The following is a 19,603-nucleotide window of genomic DNA, read 5'->3' as shown; positions in this document are numbered from 1 at the left end:
TACGACTCATTTTTATAGAAGTTGGTGTGGAGTTGGATTTTCAGATCAATAGTTATGATTGTTTTACTCTAACTGGATCAATCTCGTCAGATTTTATGAATTTGTAATTTTTAAACGTTTTCTTTTCCAATTACAAGCAAAACTCTACTAAAAATATTTACAACTTATTAAGTTTTGTTATAATAATATGCAAACATATTATTTGTACATCAATACACCCAAATAACGAATAATAAATAAATAATTAGTTAAAGAATCAAACAACAAAAAATAAATAAACAGTAATTCACATATGTTTTTGTGGAGATTGACGCGATTCTCTGCTTCTTTCTGTAATTTTTCTGTTTCAATTCACGTAGTTTTAAATTTTTCCGTTTTCTCCTTCTTTTCTGTAAGTTCTCTACTTACAACAGAAAATAATTCCTTCTTTTCTCCGCACCCTCCCTTTCATACTTGTCTTTTTGACTAACTTTGCCTTTCTCTTCAATACAACTTTTTTTTTTCTTTTTCTTTTTTAAATCCAAAAAGTGGTACAATATTAGGACGGAAACTCACTTTTTTCTTAAATGAAAATAAATATTTAAATATAATATCTAAAGTAATTATGACCCACGCGGATACTTTCTTCCAAAGCTTATTCATTAAAGTTGCTTTATTTGTTGATTGGACTTAAAAGTTAAAGCTCGATTGAAATATAAAACGCGATTTGGGGTGGAATCTTTCTATCTAAAGTAATTCAAAGGGACAGTTTTGTTGGTTAAGATGGAGATACCTTATTACGTTTGGGTGCTGACGTAATATCAGATATTTTATAGATAATAAAAAATAATGATAAAATATTAAATAGTAATAATTTATAGTATAAAATAATAAAAAATAAGTAAAAAATATTGATAAAATAAAAAATAGTAATAGAATATGCTGAGAATAACTATCCAAACTGGCAAGATGGATCTCATTTCTATTGGAACTAATCCAAGTCTCACAAATCATGTCGGGTTCATATTATTTTTATTTGTTAGATTGTAAATTAAAAAGGTTGTTGGGGATCGAGGAATCTTCAGGGTATACTTCTTTGTTGACAAAGTCTAGTGACTCACAACTGTCAAGACGATCAGTCATATCTTCGTAAAGCTTGTTGGATGATGGATTAACTTATAAGATATATTTTTCATTGATGATCCTAATAATCTTGGAAGATAGGTCTTATGATTCTTTTACTTTTATATTTTACCTTGTAACTTTCAAAAAGCATTAGATTGGATTTCATTTCTATTGGAACTTGCTTATTTGTTTTCGGAAATGAAATGAAATGAGTTGAGATTAAAGTTAAAAAGTTAAATAAAATATTGTTAGAATATATTTTTTAATATTATTTTTGTTTTGAAATTTGAAAAAGTTGAATTGTTTATTTTATTTTGTATTAGAAGTTGAGAAAGTTGTAATAATTAGATGAGATGAGATATTTTCTGAAAGTAAACGAGGTCTAAATCCATCATGTCTCACATTCAATGGGTCCAGTTCCAACAAAAACTAAACCCAAGCTTATAAAAACATGTGTAAGTTAATCTTACTATAACAAATCACCTCGAGTTCATATTATCTTTTATAAAAAATGATAGTTGCAATCATGAGTGACTATGTTGCGCATAGGAACGAGAAATAATGCTATGTTGCGCATATATCAACGACTCTCACATATGCTTAGCTGAACTTGCAACCAAATTTCAATTTATCACCGATTGGGACTTTTCAATTGCAACAGACATTTGAGCTCTTCCCTCTCTATCTTAAACAGAAGTATGATCGAAGAATGTAAAGGAAGCTTGAGATCGACTCGTAAAACTTGATTTAATTTTGCTCGATTAATTTATTAAACAAGTTGTTTGTTAACATAAATTATGACCAGTTATTAATAAAATTAAAAAACAAAATATAAATAATCTATTTATCTAAATGAAATAACTCGTAAAAGGTTCAAACGTGTTCAAATATAAAAGAATTATTTAGACGTTTCCAAGACGTTTGGTCGACCGAGTAAAAGTATAGCCAAGCCAACGCATGCAATTTGGTTGGAAGTTGGAACCTCATTGCTCATCATCAGTAGCTTCGTCCTTAATTTCCACGATCGAGGATCACGTTATATATAAGTTTCTAGTTATATGTCTTTCAGCTTGCACACTCGCTCTACTTTATGCTAATTTCTAAGTCAAGCAGTACTCTCTTGAATTAATAATTAACCGTCGATCTCTACAGCCTAACCTAATAATCACTTTCTGCCAAAGTTTATCCATTAAAGTTGCTTTATTTGTTGAATCTTTAACATTTATTGATTGGACTTAAAAGTTAAAGCTCGATTGAAAAATAAGACGCGATTAATTGGGGAGGAATCTTTCTAGTATGCTTTTTGCTTTACAACTCTAACGACTCCAGACTACTGACTCATATCTTGATAAATCATTATTTGAATTCGAAATTCACGTCAATTTATTTTATCTTATTATTATAATTTTTTAAATTTTTATATAAAATATAATAAATAATTCATTACAATATACATAATCTTCTAAACTATGTATTCAACTTATAAAAAAACTACTTTCACCCATTATAATCAAATAATCAAATAAAAAGAATAAAAGTTAAAGCTAGATTGAATAAAAAAGCATTGGATTGGATCTCATTCCTATTGGAACTAAATCCGAGTGTCACATCCAATATATATATGGATCCAGTCCAACAACAAACTAAACCCAATTAACCTTATAAAAACATCTGTAAGTTAAATCAAGTCAGGTTCATATTCTTTTTTTTTTTTGGTTAGACTGTAAATTAAATAATTAAATTTATCATTTACAATCAACTTAGGCTTTTGCTACATTTCGACCCATATATGCTTAAACTTTGCGAGCAGGAACGAGAAATAATGCCATGTCGCGCAAATATCGACGACTCTCACATAGGCTTAGGTGAACTAGAAAGATGATTTCAATTTACCACTCATTGGGGCTTTTCAATTGCAACTTGAACTTTGCAAATGGAAGGGCATGCAACATACATTTCAGCGCTTTTCTGTCTACCTTAAACATGATAAGTATGAGAGAAGAAAGAAAATGAAGCTTGAGATCGACTCAGTCAGACACGATTAAGCTCGGTTCATTTCTTAAACAAGTTGTTCGTCAACAAAAAATTATGATCAGTTATTAATGATACAACTTCTATACAGATCAGCTCAACTTGTATAAGCTCATATAAATTCGAATAATTTCGCATTTATTTTTTATAATATTAATTAACTCCATCATTATAATAAGAATATTTAAAAACGTATAAGAAATCATGTTCCTAATATTAAACATGTTATTTGAGTCTTTATGAATCTAATTGTTAATATTGTTGTATAAAACTTTAGAAAGATATTAGTAGAAACTCAGTTTATTTATCAACATTGCAGATAAAATTATCAAATAAAATATAAAGAATCTATTTATTTAAATCAAACAACTCGTTAACAAGTTCGAACTTCCTCGAATATTAAATTAGGAGTATGATGTAATCAAAGTTCTAAAATTTGTCCAATAAATATTCTTTTTCGTCTTTGTCTTTTTACCGGTGCCGAGTCCATGGTTAGGCCATTAGGCAGTTGTCTAAGACCCTCCAAAGAGCAAGGCCCCTAAAAATTATAAATGTCTTAGTATATTTTGAAAATAAATTAGAATAAAGTCTAAAATAGGATAAATAATGTATGTTTACAATAATGATGATGATAAAAAGTTCGATGAGTGAAAAAAAAGAAGTCTTCAATTCTTTCAATAAAAAAATGATTGGATGGGATATTTCTTCCCTTTCTGAGATCGGGCCAATACCCGTATGGCCTCTTGCCTTGAGGTCCAGGTGTGCCTAGCCTGACCCAACCTTTTGCAGGGGAGATTCAGATCATGGCAGATGCTGGTGAAGCCCTGCCAAGGCCCAATATTACATGCGAAGAGGAAATGCCGCATTAAATACGCCGACATGGCATGCGCGTAGGAAATCTTGAGAGAAGACCCAGTTGTCGAGAAGGGGTTGCCGCATTGAATGCGGCAGTATAACAGTCTGAGTGGATGGGACCCCAATGAGGAGAGAACATGAGCCAGAGAAAAAGGCATGTTACGGACTGGATCACTCTCTCAAAATTCTCACTACTCTCTTTTTCCCTCTCTAGTTCTAGATATTATGACTTGGCATCTGCGGCAACACATTCGCACCCAGCCACCCTTTCTTTCACCCTCGTAGGTACCTAGAGTGTCGTTATCGTGAGTGGCTACAAAATACGCATTCATAGTTGGCATCATCTGTGGGATACAAAATTATTTTGGTCTAACAGCATTAGCCTACTTTTTATACGCCCACTATGACTCGCTCACGAAGCCCACAACAAAGAAGATGCACCTGCCGATCGAGAAGACATAACTGCAGAGAGAAGCATGTGGGAAGGCTTGTGCCTAGAGCAGGGAACTAGCTTCGGGGCTATCAGAGAGACTGATGAGTCCTTTGAATTGATATATGGACATCGTGCATTCGGAGAGGAGGGTGAGATTAGGGATAAGGATGAGTAACGGAACGAGGTCCCAATTACTCGCTGAACATCAAGATGTATTTGCCTGGCACCATGGTGATATGCCTGGGACCGAAAGGAACGTAATAAAACATCGCTTAAGTGTGAACCTTGACGCAAGTAAGGTCTGAAAAAAGAGGCAAAGCTTCATCGCAGATAAGTACTTCACAATAGCAGAGGAGGTCGACTGACTACTAGCTGCGGGATTCATCCAGGAAGCCCATTACCCGGAATGGCTTTCCAAAGTGGTCCTAGTACGAAAGTTGAATGGAAGTGAAAGATGTGTGTAGTCTTCACCGACCTGAGCAAGGCATGTCCAAAGGACAACTCCCTTTGTCGCGCATCAACTTGATCGTCGACTCGACAACCATACACAAGATACTGAACATCATGAACGCCTGCTCTGGGTACAATCAAATTCATATTAGCCTAGAAGATAAGGAGAAGACAGCTTTTAATATGGACAGAGGTGTGTACTACTACCGGGTTATGTCATTCGGCCTCAAGAATGCCGGAGCCACCTAACAGAGGTTGGTTAACCGGACGTTTAAAGAACAAATCGGTCATAGTGTAGAAGTGTACATCGATGAACTACTTGTCAAGAGCAAGAAGATAGAGAGGCACGTCGATGACCTAATGGAATCCTTCGTAGTCCTCTAGAAGTACGGGATGAACCTCAATATTGCAAATTGAGCTTTTCGGGTAGGATTGGGAAATTTCCTCTGGTTCATGATCTCGGAAAGGGGCATCGAAGCTATATGGAGAAAATCCAAGCTGTAATCAACATAAAATCTCCTTGGGCCGTAAATACCTGGAGTGTGACACATTCGCACCCAGCCACCTGTTATTCCACCCTCCAAGGTACCTGGAGCATCATCACAACGGTGGCTACAAAACACGCATTAGCAATGATATTAGTGGATGATATGTTAAAATATAATAGTTTGGTTTTAATTTTTTATCTTTGATCTCAATTCACATTGAGCCGCCTTTGCTTTTCACTACAATGAGTTCTTGTTATAAAATGAAGCAAAATAACCAACACCTTTGAAGAAAACTCAATTGATTGATGCGGTTGTTGTTACTACTCAGATTTCAATTTGGGACTTTTTTTTTTTTTTTTAAACATTCATATGCATGGTGCGAAGTGCTACGAGGCATTCCCAGAATCGAATGCTGTCGGGATCGTTCTGGAACTCATGACCGAATATCAGAAAAAGACTTGCACGCGGTATGTTGCCAATGTAGACAAGATCTCGGAATGATGGCAAAATGCACAGAAATTAAGCAAGGATGACGTTCCTGTTTGCTTGCCCTTTAGCATGCAATTCTTGCATTTGTATTATGTGGGATGGGCAACAAACTGTAGATATCTGAATCTTTTGTTCTCTTATATTAAATTTATTGTGGGAAATTAATTATATTTGTTAATAACTATTTTTAAAGACAAATTAATCATCACGAAAAAATTAACTCCAATGATAAATTGATCACAAGTTACATTTATTTTCAACAGAAGCTATTTGTGGCACTAAAAATAGTGCAAAAAGTACTAAATAGCGCCGCGAAAAACTATTTCCTTCAATTTCTTCTCGCCGCTAATTACGCAACATTATCTCAAAAAGTTGTTGTAACGTATTTCAAATATACAATCCTTCCCGGTAAAAGTGGACGCAAATAACGTACACTTTTTGCGGCAAAATTACTTCTAGTCACATATACAACATACATTTGCAGTGATATTTGTCGCCACAAATGTGGGAAAGTTCCGCCACAAATACTAAAATATCACCGTAAACAATTGATAAGTTGTGCTAAAAGTCCTTCACCAATTTTGTCTTGCATCTTGTTGTATTACTGCAGCTTACTTACTATTCGCTCCCCCTACTTATTTTACGCCCCTACACACAGAAAGAACAAAACACAAAGAATCCATGCCGGTATTTATCTAGTTTCTAGAGAGAATCAAGAATCTTGAATACACGAATCTTGAAGTTCTCTTTCTGCAGTTTCTACTTTCCCTTTCTCTGTTTTACAACTAATGAAGATAAAAGCGATTGGCGTTTTGATACAAATTGTTTGGAGAATTGCAATATCAAGATAAGAGATTTGTGTTATTATCTATTGAGATTCATAATAGTTCACTAATTTTGAGCGTTTGATGGGTTGAACTATATTGAAATGAGTTTATTTTTTTTTTCCAAGAAAGTGAAGATAAAAGGAGAAGAGTATTTTTTCCAATTGAATATATTCTTGAATAAACAATTGGAAATACACGAGATGATTTGATATAAGTAGAGAAGAAAAATGAAGACTCTAATATTGTTTTGGAGAGGGAATGCCCGCCACCCATCCTGGCCGAGATGACTCTGCTTCATAGAAATTCTTCAAAGGATAAGCTTCTATGATTTGTAAAATGTATATTATAATTTTATTTGATAGCTTAAAGATGTTATGTGTTCATAATGTGGAGAACGATATATATGGTACAATATTTTTTTTAATAGCTCCTATTCCAAGGATCAACATCATCCCATGTGTAGACATTGAAAATCAAGGGCCCACATTTTCGTATAGGGTGACACAATTAATTTTGGTGGAAGGGAAGAGAGGGGATGGGAGGGTCGAAGGTTGGGGAAGATCGAGGCTAGGGTTATTTTTATAATCTCTTCTTGTTTAGTTGAGTAATATGTTTTTATGGGGAGTGGGGTTAGGAAGTTAGGGTGCATGCCCGAAGCTCTAATGTATTTGTTTTGTGAGTCTGATTTTAAAACTCATGAGTGCCATTACAGTAGTCATCTTCTTCTTCCACGTGTAATTTTAGAGTGCTAGCTAATAATAGGGCCTGCATGAGGGTGTTGAAGAAGAATGTGGTGACAGGATATATAATTATGCTGCAGGATGCTTACAAAAAGCACTAAAACGGGGGGAGATTGAAAATTTGTTCTAATTTTCTAACTTGAACGCATTTTATAATTCGATAAAAACGATAAACACAACATGTGGACTTCACGACTAAATTAAATGTTGCTAATGCGCAGCTTAATAGTAAATACAATGAGATTTTACATGTTTTCAGTAATCACCACATTATAAGAGTTTTGCTCGAACTAATTTAGATTCTAAGTATTGTTGTGGGACTATAAAATTACTCATATCTATCACGAAGGTAATGTTGTAGTTGATTTTCTTTTTAAGCAAAGTGCTAAGAGTTTAAATACGGACTGAGTTGATGATAGAGATACTTTTTCTAGTCAGTTAAGAGGTCTTCTTTGTATAGACATAATTGGTTTTCCTTATTTAAGGTTATCAAAGTGAGGTATTGGGTCTTTGCTTCTCACTTCTTTATTTTTTTCTTATATGTGTGATCTATTTGGTTTGTAATTTTTTGACTTTCTTAATTTGTGGCTGCAGCTATTGTATATAGGCTTCTTTTCTAGTTCTGGAATTGGCCACTTTTAGTGCATGCAGTGAGCACTATAATGGCAATGAACATATGGGAAAGGCTTGGATGATGGCCCGGGACCTGAACAATCCAATCCTCCTACTTATAGTTCTCTTTTCTTTCAAGAAAATAGTTGACAAGAAAAAAGCTCAAATGGGTTGGGATCCATTTGAAGGAGCGAAAGAGCTATAATATTTATTTATTTATTTGTGTCTCAATGCTTAATTGTAGAGGCCGTTAAATAATTGACAAATTAAAGAACAAGGTGGGGGTGTTTAGAGGGTCACTCGTGGACAGGTGATTCTCAGCTCTTTAATAATAATAATAATAATAAAGGGTGGGGTGTTTAGCAATTAGCATATTTGTTGTTAGGTATTACTTCACAGCTGAAGTCATTACACATTTTGTCTTGCATCTTCTTGTTTTTCACAAGTGGGCATGCTCTCATCCTAATTGTCTTTGCTTCACATTTCCAGCTTCTCTCACTGCAGATTACTATTTGCTCCCCCTACCCATACATGAGCACTTCCCAAGTTCACATTGTGAAAGAGTGGGTGCCATCTTGCGTAACTGCAATATACGGATCATAAATTCGAGACATACAAGATAAATTTAATCATTTAGTTATTATTATTAGTTTTAATTTTTTATTAAATATTATTATACATATTTTAATTCAAATTAATATTAATTTTATTATTTCACTATTAATATATAAACGTGATCAAATAGTTAGTTAAGACTTGCAGTGTTTGATCATAACACCATTTGAGTCATTGCCCAAGTCTCACTGATAAATTGCCAAATCCTCTCTACATGGGTAAAACGTGACCATGATTATTTCAACCACACCGAAGTTTACTACAAATAAATTGCAGTCACACACATCAATTCACACCACCTTCTTCGTTATCCCTCCATTCTCGATCATCATATCGAGCCTTTACTAAAATTCACTAAAACACTTTGGATCGAACACGTCCAAGACGGTTCCCATCTATATGTTTTCCCTTTGCCAACTCCTCAACACATAGCAAACACCTCCACCAACAACAGAGAAACCTAGCCTCTGTTCCCTCTATAAACAAATCGAGCTCAACCAACCACTGTGGTCCTCGGCCGCCTCTCCTTCAACTCAGTAAGCCTCGTCGCAAGCTCACCTTCATCTCTCCATGTTACTCTTGATCTAACAACACAAAGAAATTTTCTCTCAGTGTTTCACCACCACGTTCAAAGGAGACATTTTCTCCATATTTGCTCCATCGTCCTCTGCCCTTTCTCGGTAAGATCACAACCGATTCCTCTTCCTCTTTTCTCCACTGTTTTTCTCAACCAAACAATGACTGAATTGTGCTATGTTCCATCAAAAGTTGTTGCCGCCATTGATCTCGATTCAACCACTCAAAACCACCGTCACATAGCGTCCCTCTCTTTTGGTAAGCCACACACGTCCTTTTTCTCTTCCTCTGCTCCGTTGAACTCCAAATGCTAACAAAACCGTTCATCTTCCCACTATATTTCATAATCGTAGGAGATCATCTTCTCGTCTGTGTCCCTGCCGTAGCTCAGACTCCCAAGTGCTGTCGCATTGTCCTTGGAAGGGATATTTTTCCCCCTTCAGGGGCCCAGCTTTCGCCTGAGGACCCTCATGGTCCGAGGTCCAAGTGACCCAACCCAGCCCAACCCAATCTCTTGCTAGAAAGAATTGGGTCATCACATACACAAGCGGAGCCTTGGCCCAAATCACGAGTGAAGAAAGGTTATCACATTAAATGAGTCAGCACAGTATGCAAGCGGAAATCCCATAGCAGTTGTCAAAGAGGGGGCGCCCCAATTAAATGTGACTGCTTGGCATACTAAAGGGACAAGACCCCAGAAGGGGAAAACTAGAGAAAATGAGATAGCAGGACGAGGATTCGGTATCACATAATTACTCTGATCACATTACAAAACCATATTGCACAAAACCAAGTTTCATGATTTTTACAGCTACAGTTATTTTAAAAGCTAGATCAAGAACTACTTACCATGTGGATAGGAAATTTCTAGCTAATCTAAACGTCCCGAACTCAGCAATTGGTTGTGTGTGTTCCCGCTAACAAGTGACTCGGTGGTTGCATGGATGGATTGTGGCAGTTGATCAATTGCTTTGAAAAGTAACAATTACGATTCTGAACCTATGCTACATTCAAGCAACCGAAACTGGAACTAGGAGGGATTCATGACCTAGGCTGAGTGACCAATTAGATGGTTCAAGGGGCTATGGGTCGGAGGGAGGGTTGAAGGGGTAGAGAGTGATGAGGATTGAGAGGGACAGGGTGGAGTGGTTGGTGGTGAGAAAGGTGGTGGTGGGCTAGAGTTATGACAGTGACTCACAGTGGGGGAAGAGAGAGCACTGCAGTGCTCATAGAGAGGGGAAGAAAAATGGGAAGGTGAGAGAGAAAGACAGAGGAGCTCAGGTGACAAAAGGTGGTAGACAATGACAACAGTGCTCACGAAGGAGCCGAAACAGAGTGGGTGAAAGGGATAAGAATGAAAGCATAAGAAAGAAATGAGGGAGAATCGAGGGAGGCGGTTTGTGGTGGTGCTTGGCATGCGACGATGCAGGGAAAATAGAGAAACACAGTGAGATACAGAGAGAAAGAGAGAGGACGGCAATCAGAGAGAGAAATGGAAATAGATAGGCTTACTGGCGTGCAGGTTGTAGTGGGTTATCGAATAGAGCACAAACAGAGGCCACTGATCTAAAATAAAGAACAAGATAGACATCAAAGGGATGGGGAAGGTGATGTTTAACAGAGGAGAGAGACAGAGGAAAATCTCACTGAAGCAGATTTGGGTAGTTTTCAAAGTGAAGGGTGGCAACGAAGGTGTTGCCGAAGGTGGAACTGGGCTATTGTAGTGGGCCTCGATTCGAGTTGTTGCGGATGTAGTTCCATGGCTGCATTATATGGCTTTGACGTGCACGGCAATGAGAGATATAGACCACTTGGCCTCAAGGTTGGTAGACAGCGGTGGATCGAAGCGGAGGAGCATGTGTTTGATTTGTTTTTAGCTTGTAGAACAACAACGTGGTCAGCCATGGATGGTGCTGCTTGCGGTGTTTGGGTTGTAGATCGGTGATCCCTTATGACCTAATGTTGCTGTCGGTGAATGTGGATAACTATGCCGGTTATTGGAAGTAGATTGTGGGGGAGAGAGAGAGAGAGAGAGAGAGAGAGAGAGAGAGAGAAGGTGCATGCAGGGAGGTCACGGGTTGTAAAGAGGGAGAAAGGGGCACGGGGAGGGGTGTGACGTAGGAAGAGAGGGAGAAGGAGGAAAGAAGAGAAAAGAGAGGGAGGGATGCGGTGCAATAGTATTTCATTCCCTCCCTCCCCGGTAGTACAAAAGGACATTGTTTTAGGGATGAGGGGTTGGGCCCTTTTTTCTTTTTGTGGTCTAGGCTTCGACACTGGCCAGGACTTCACACACAAACAACAACAAAAAGAAAGAAAGAATTGGGTTTCATAGTAATGATTAGGTAATGATTAGATGAGAAAGTTAAAAATTTGAAATTGAAAAGTGTTATGTGTTTGAGTGATGTTGGGGAAGAACATTATGAAATTTTTTTAGATGAGTCTCATCTCATCTAAGTGCCTAAACATAGCCTAGGTGTACGTGTGGGTTTGACGCCAAAAAGAAACAGATATTCACTCGAGAAAACCAGGGGCAGAGAGATAGAAAGGTTCGACTCACCGGAAGAGGAACAAGGTGCGACGAAGCTGGTGGCTAGTTGATATTAGCGGCGGGGCAATTACTCAACTTCCTATGGCAAGTTAGATTAAGAAAATGATGGAGAAAAGGAGAAGAGACTGGCGTGGGCTTATTGAGAGGACATTCATGTACATATTTGGTAATAGCTAAAATGTTACAACTTGAAAGGCACACATATATTTATAAATATATAACATTCATTTATATATTTAATTATTTTATGCTATCCAAGTCTGCATTTAGTGGTACTCAACTTAGAGCGTTGGCATTGTATTTTGTAAAATATTTAGATAGTGAAAGTTTAAAGATTAGTATGGATCAAATTTTAGTATTGAATTATGCAAATGCAAATGCAAAATTTGCATAATATGACATGATTTTGTATTTGACTATTCCACTCAAAACTTATTCCAACATTGGATTATCCATCTATTAGTCAAAATAATAATAAAATATTATAAATTTAATAATATTTTTTTCAATTTTTTTTTTGTTTTATTATTTTTTTTAAATTAAGAGTTACTTGAAAATATTAATGTTATACAATATGAGACTTTGATAAAGATGTGGATGGCCCCTGGAGTGCAACAAATACATTCTAAATATTTAATACAACACCATTAAAAAAATATATGTCTATTACATTTTCACCTCAAAAAAACACCATTGAGAAAAACACAAGTTATCACTATGTTCAACACATTTCAGCCCATTACAAAAATATACACACCTTCAAAAGTTAGCTCATCACTAATGTTACTGTCCATCACAAAAAATAAAAACAATGCCCAATCACAAACTTGATGCCCAACCACATGTATTTACATCACATGTGGCTAGACGGCCACTAAAATCAGACAACATATACGTTAAACATATATTATTGTTAATTACAACGTCGAAATGGGCAATCTCAATAGTCACATAATGCATGTTTTACATCTATGCAAAAAGACCGATAATATAAAAATCAAATTGATTAAGTCTCGCGTACTCTTTTAAAAAAAGTGGTTAGATTTAATAATTTTATAAAAAATATTTTTTAAATAATTGACTCAACTTTTTTTATAATAAATGGACGTGTTATCTAGCAATACTGTTTTAATAATTTGATAAATGTCTTTTCTTTTTTTTTTTTTTAGAAAAGTGATAATACGAAGGAATCAGTTAATAACAGATCGAATAAAGTATAACAGTTCTTCTACGTACGTACAGTCGGGAGTTGTAACCATGGGGGAGTCTCTGCCACATCAGCCTGCCACTTAAAAAAAGGGGGGGGGGGGAACAGACGAAAATAGAAGAAAAAAGTTGGGCATTTGAAAGAAAAAAGTTATAGACAAAAACAAGTGCAGAGCTCTTTGTCTTCGAAGGGAGGGGTCTCTCGATGTGGGTAGATGAACTTCAAGAGAGCATTTTGGTGATCTTCGTGGGTCTCGTCTTCATCTTCATGTGTTCTAGTCTTTGTGGGTCTCATCTTCGCCTTCGTGGGTTATGGTCTTCGTCTGAGCAGCCATTCACCAGTAGAACACCACTGCTGCCCGCTCCTTTCTCTCTCTTTCTCTTTGGTCTTTTATGCAATCTTTGGCCTTTAGTTCCATGTCCGTTCAACGACTGCAACATAACTAGTAGCAGAGACTCACTCCCTCTATCGGTGAAAAGAAAATATAGTTTGCTTTCAAGCATCCAAAAATAATCTAGAAAAGCTCTATTTTTTTCCTTTTTATTTTCTCTTCGTCGGTTTGGCTAAGGAATTTATTTTAGTTCATTCTTCTACGGTTCTACCATTGTTTTCGTCTGTACTAAACGGGTTCGTCCGAGGTATAAATCCAGTTGAAAAATCACCTGTGAATCTGTGGTATGTGGGCTCGGAGTATGCACTTTGTGGAGTACAAGGGTCTAGCAACACAAGTGGGTCGTCATCTTTAGTTTCCCTCTTGCTCTCTCCCCCAGGGTGAAAAGAAAGAAAAATCAGTCCACGATATGCAACTGGCTTGAATCATTTTTATGTATTCTTGTTCAATATATATATGGGATCGAGAATCAATTGCTTGTCTTATTTTTTGGGGTTCTGATGACTTCTCTCGATCTCATAATACAATGGATCAATAGAACTTTTTTTCTTCCTTTTTCCAAAGTGAAGATCCTCACTTGTAACAGAAGAATATCTTTCATACTACAAATTTCAGAGGGAACAAAAATCCGCACCCAATCTTCAAACCTTTAAGCTATCAAGATGAACATTATCAGGGATGCGATATTGGTAAAAAAAAACCATTTTTCCACCACACCTAAAGCATCTCACACACATCCCATTTCCTATTTCAAACAATCGTTGCTCCCTTTTTTCAACACCTGAATCAAGAAAAATATGAACCAGAGAGACGAAGGGAGGGAGAGGTGGAGACAAAGGGAGGGGGAGAATTTTTGGAGATTTTGGATGTCGTGGGTTCTGGTCTTCGAAGGGAAGGAGAGGTGGAGACGAAGGGGTTATGGTCTTGGGAGGGAGACGAAGGGATCTCGAAAGACGAAAGGAGGAGGGCTTCGTGGTGAGGCATAGCAGCTTCGGGGGAGGGAAGATCTCGGAAGACGAAGGGAGGAAGGCTTTGAGAAATCTAAGGGAGGGGGAGAGTTGTTTGATGTGGAGACAAAGAGAGGTCTTCGTGGGAGGGAGGGGGAGAACTCGAAGGGAGGGAAAGGTGGAGACGAATGAAGGTCTTTATGGGTATTGGTCTTGATATGAAGTGCACCATTTTGCAGAAGACACAAAATGGTGTGCTTCATTTTCCACATCAGCTGCTGCTCTCCCACATTTACGCAACCCAACTACATTTATCATTTTTCAAAGTATAATATATCATTATCTTTTTTTCAGCTAGGCCATGTGTTAGATTTCCCCATGGTTTTTGGCATTTGCATTCACACTTGGTCTGACATTTCTATGGCTTTGCTCTCTGAATTCAGGAGAGGGAGTAATGATGAAGTAGTGAGAAAATATTTTTCAATCAATTTGGTCTAACTACAGTTAGAACCAAATATAACCATCAATCCTAAAATACTATAGCTAAAAGTCATATATCTTGGATTTACAATATGGACTATTTTTAGAATCTATTAACCAAACTCCTCATTTGATTTGCATTTGCATAATCCAATGAGGATGCTTAAGAGCATTGGCATTGGATTATGCAAATGCAAAGTAATAATTTGCATAATATCACATAATTTTACATTCAGCTATTCCACTCAAGACATATTCTCATATTGGATTATCCATCTATTAGCTAAAATAATAATAAAATATTATTAAATTACCAAAAATTCCACAATTCGCATTCACAATTCCACATATAATTCAACAAAATCAGCCCATCACCAGAAATTAAAACACCGAAGAATAGTACACTAGAACAAGGCTTGGCCTGTTACGTAATACAAAGAAACACAGAGTGCATCTCTTGGGGCATCTTTCGACTATAGATTGTCACTTGATCACAAATAGAAGGCGGCCTGTTTGGACATAAAAGAAACTTCAATGTTGATACCTTCACCTTGAGAATCTACAAATATTATAAAAACAAGCAACCTCCCTGTATGAACAATGTTCATAATCAGAAAAAATGGTATGTAGAATTAGAAAAAAAGGAAGATACGTCAGCCATCAACATTGCAAATCAAAATCAAATTCTCACATCAAATTTTCCAAATATCAAGTTACACAAATTATGATTCCCCTAAGAGACATAAGAAGCAGTTAGAATGGAGGTAAAACGTAAAAGTAATAAGTAATATCAGACCCAATACCACATTCAAAATATAGAAAGAAACCACTAGATCACATCTACTAATAGCAATATCTGCATGGTAGTAGTAGACAGAGATTCATTGGAAAACCCAAAAGATTACAAAAATATTAAGAAATGTGAAATGAAAAGTACTTCTTATATGTATTGACCATTGTCAATTTTCTCATAAGTTTTCCACATTCAGACTTCCTCAACTAGCAAACCATTAACGTACTTCCTCAATAAGATGAAATTCAATGAAAAACTAGAACATATTTCAGGTTATATCGTAACATTTTTGTTGAGGAAAAATTTAGTTGATTGGCATATTCTTGTGAAAACCTGTGTAAAATTGAGTTGTAATAAGTGTTGAAGCGGTGTAACATGAAAAAGATTGAAGTGTGATCAACACGGCTCGACTGGCGCCCGAGCGGAACCCATCCAGAGAGGTTCGCTCGATGTGCGCTCGATGTAGCGCTCGAGCGAAACCATCCAGAGAGGTTCGCTCAATGTGCGCTCGACGTGACGCTCGAGCGGAACTCTTCCAGAAAGGTTTGCTCAATATGCACTCGACTCAGCGCTCGAGCTGAACCCATCCAAAGAGGTTCGTTCGATTTGCGCTTGACTCAGTGCTTGAGCTGAACCCATACAGAGAGGTTCGCTCGATGTGCGCTCTACTTAGCACTCGAGCAGAACTCTTCCAAAGAGGTTCGCTCGACTTGTGCTCAACACCTTGCTCAAGCCAATGTTCAAGACAACGTGCGCTCGACACCTCACTCGAGTCAATGTTCAACATAACTTAAAATTCAGGGTTTTGAGTGCCGTGATTTGTTGGGACTATATATAGAACATCTTATTTCTGTTCTATGGTATGGAGAAACAGAGCAAAAAAAACCCTAATTGCCAAGAGCCATAGAGAGAAACCTTTCCTCACCTTGTGAATCTCTATTGGACAAACACATCTCCACCACACCACACTTAAGATCAAGTCTTATTCAAAATCCATTGAAGTGGACATTTTTTATTGGCCGGAAGAGTCTGAAGCTACTGTTGATGCAGAAATCGTGAGGTTCTCTTAGGAAGTTATAGAATGTCAGAGTTCCGGCACTACATGCTTGTAGAGATAAAGTGGGTCACTTGTGATATTGCAAGCCAAATTTAGCCACTACAAAGGTTTTGTGAGTGTCTCTAAATTGGTTGTAATAAACTTTTTCTATACTGGATTTTAGGTGGTACCTTACACCCGGAGTGGTTTTAGACTTTGAAGAAGTTCTTCAAATGAGTTTCCACTTTGTGACCAAAATTATTGTGTTGATTATTTGTGTTAATTGATTAACTGTTTATTTGTCTCTTTTATTGAAAAGACCTTCAAAATTGGATTACAACTCTTCACCCCCTCTAGGTGTAGTGATTGGTAGAACCACTGCTTTTTCAGTTGGTATTAGAGCGGGTTCACTTCGCTGGGATTAAATCTTGAGTGTGATCCTGTTGTAGTGGTTCAAATGGATAAGTCTCAATCTCTCACATCGCCACCATATTTTGATAGAAACAACTACGCTTATTGGAAATTTTAAATGAGAGCATTCCTAAAATCTGTGGATGAACAAGTGTGTGTTTCCATAACAAAAGGATGGAGAGAACCAGTTACTATTATTGAAGGAGTTTAAACCCCCAAAAGTGTGGATAATTACTCTATGGATGAAATAAATGAGTGTGGTTGGAATAACAGAGGCCTGAATGTGATTTTCATGGCTGTGTCCCAGGAGGAGTTCAAGCGAATCTCCATGTGTGAGAATTGCAAAGAAGGTTGGGACATTCTTGAGGTTACCCATGAAGGTACCAAGGTTGTAAAGAATTCTAAGTTTCAAATGCTGACCACGAGTTTTGAAGAACTTAGAATGAAGGATGATGAAACATTTGATGCTTTTTATGTCAAACTAAATGATGTTGTCAATTCTCGTTTTAATTTAGGGGACAAAATTCTTGAGAACAGAATTGTTCGAAAAGTCCCCAGATCTCTTCCTGAGAGGTTTCGCCCTGAAGTTACTGCTATTGAAAAAAGCAAAGATTTGGACAGTATGAGAATTGAAGAGTTGGTGGGCTCTCTACAAACATATAAACATACCCTTTCTGTGGACAAGAAACACAAGTCCATAGCCCTCAATACCATTAGAGAGAAGTCAAATGAGTCATCCGATGAGTCGGTTATGAGTGACAAAGAAATATCATTCTATGCTAAAAAGTTCAGGAAAATGTTTGTGGCTAGAAACAACAAGAACCAGAGGCCAGAGAAGAAAAAATTTGAAAGATATAATAGAGGCTCAAGTTCAGCGAACAAAGAGAGAAGCACTGAGAAGTACACTAGAGCAAATAAAGACAAGATACAATCAAGGGTGCAGTGTCATGAATGTCATAGATTTGGACACATTCGTCTGGAATGTGCAAATTACAAAAAGTTAAAAGAAAGAGCTAAGATTGCATCTCTAAGTGAGAGTGAGTAAGAGTCGAGTGAATCATCAGATAACTCTTCTCCAAAAAGAAATCTTAACTACATAACATTCACTGCTTCTGTTAGCAGCAAAAGTCAATGTAGTGAACCAGTGTCTGATGATGGGAGCATATCTAGAAATGAATTTGAATATGAAGATCAGTTGCAAGAAGTCTACAAGAAGTTGTACAAGGAATGTGTTAAATTGAGAAAACGCAACAAAACGCATATTGAGGAGATAGACTTCAGCAAATGAGAAAATGAAGGGCTTCAAGGCAAATTAAATGAAGCCATTGGTCTAGCTGATCAGTTGAAAATGAGGAATATTTCTCTAGAAGAGGAATTAAAAAATCAAGAAAGTGATATGATTTTGCTGAAGGATAAACTAAAATCTTTGTCTACTGGGAAAGAAAAGCTGGATGAAATCCTGAGGTCAGGAAAGCCTCCTGGTGACAAGAGTGGGCTAGGATATGATGTAGAGAAATCTGATGCAGCTACTATCTCAAAAGTCTGCTATAAAAATAGGAGGAAAACTGTGTTTGTTCAGGAAAACTGCTAATCCATCTGACAAGGGTAACAAATCCTCGTATGTAAAAATGGGTATTCAGTCTCACGAGAAGTCAAGAGTTCAAAATACAAGCCCTGTTTGTCACCACTATGGTAAGACTGGTCATGTTGTAGCAGACTGTTTTAAATTGAAGAGATATACCATGTATGATCATACACACTCTCAAAGTAAAAATGTGTACTCTCCAAAAATGGATAAAATCTCATAACTACTCTTAAGTATGCCTCATCTTTCAGGGGACAAAGAGATCGCAAAGAGAACTACGTGTGCCATAATTGTGGTAAGGCTAGTCACATTCAACCAAACTGCTATGAGCTTAGGAGGAATCCCATGAGAGATGGAAATAGCGAATCAAGAAGAGGGCATTTGAATCTTTGGAGTCAAGTCAGGGCCTTAACTAGACAAAATGAGATGCTCAATATCAAGATAGACCAACTGTCAACTAACAAAAAGGACAGCTCTCCAAAAGTTAGAAACACGTGGGTCAGAACTGGAGAAAGACACATGTGCCATGTGGCACACATTGCTCTAAAGACCAGAGACACCTATATGTGGTACCTTGATAGCGAATGTTCTCGCCACATGTTAGGTGATAAAAGTCTATTTAAAACGGTTGAAGAGTACAAGTGTGGAAGAGTAACATTTGGAGATGGTGGAAAAGCTGATATAATAGGAAGGGGTGAAATTGAAATACCTGGACTGCCCAGCTTGAGAGAAGTCTTGTTTGTTGATGGATTAAAAGTAAATCTCCTCAGTATAAGCCAAATGTGTGATAATGGTGCAGAAGTCCGTTTTTCAAAAGATATGTGCATTGTTTCAGATAATAATGGAAATTGCATGATACAAGGAACAAGGACATCTGATAATTGTTATGGCATCTCCCCTAGACCTCAGTAAAGTTGCAATAGTGCTAAGAGTGAGGCTATTGACCTTTGGCATCAAAGACTTGGACATGTGAATCATAAAAATC

General features: G+C 37.0%; 2 protein-coding genes across 3 annotated transcripts in view; both read right to left on the bottom strand.

The window, feature by feature from the left end:
• LOC121262559 (leucine-rich repeat receptor-like serine/threonine-protein kinase BAM1) overlaps positions 1 to 19,603 on the bottom strand; it is a 119,923-nt gene that overhangs the window by 30,452 nt on the left and 69,868 nt on the right. The gene's annotated exons all lie outside the window — the stretch shown is intronic.
• The window catches only part of LOC121262558 (leucine-rich repeat receptor-like serine/threonine-protein kinase BAM2), a 100,260-nt gene continuing 95,729 nt past the window's right edge, over positions 15,073 to 19,603 (bottom strand). Inside the window, exon 3 of the mRNA XM_041165080.1 lies at positions 15,073 to 15,352. The gene's annotated coding sequence lies outside the window, so the exon portion shown is untranslated. The remainder of the gene's footprint in view (positions 15,353 to 19,603) is intronic.

This window comes from Juglans microcarpa x Juglans regia, chromosome 4S, assembly GCF_004785595.1.
Source record: "Juglans microcarpa x Juglans regia isolate MS1-56 chromosome 4S, Jm3101_v1.0, whole genome shotgun sequence".
Classification (NCBI taxonomy): Eukaryota; Viridiplantae; Streptophyta; class Magnoliopsida; order Fagales; family Juglandaceae; genus Juglans; species Juglans microcarpa x Juglans regia.
Note: the sequence above shows the minus strand (reverse complement) of the source record. Positions and strands in the feature narration are given on the sequence as shown.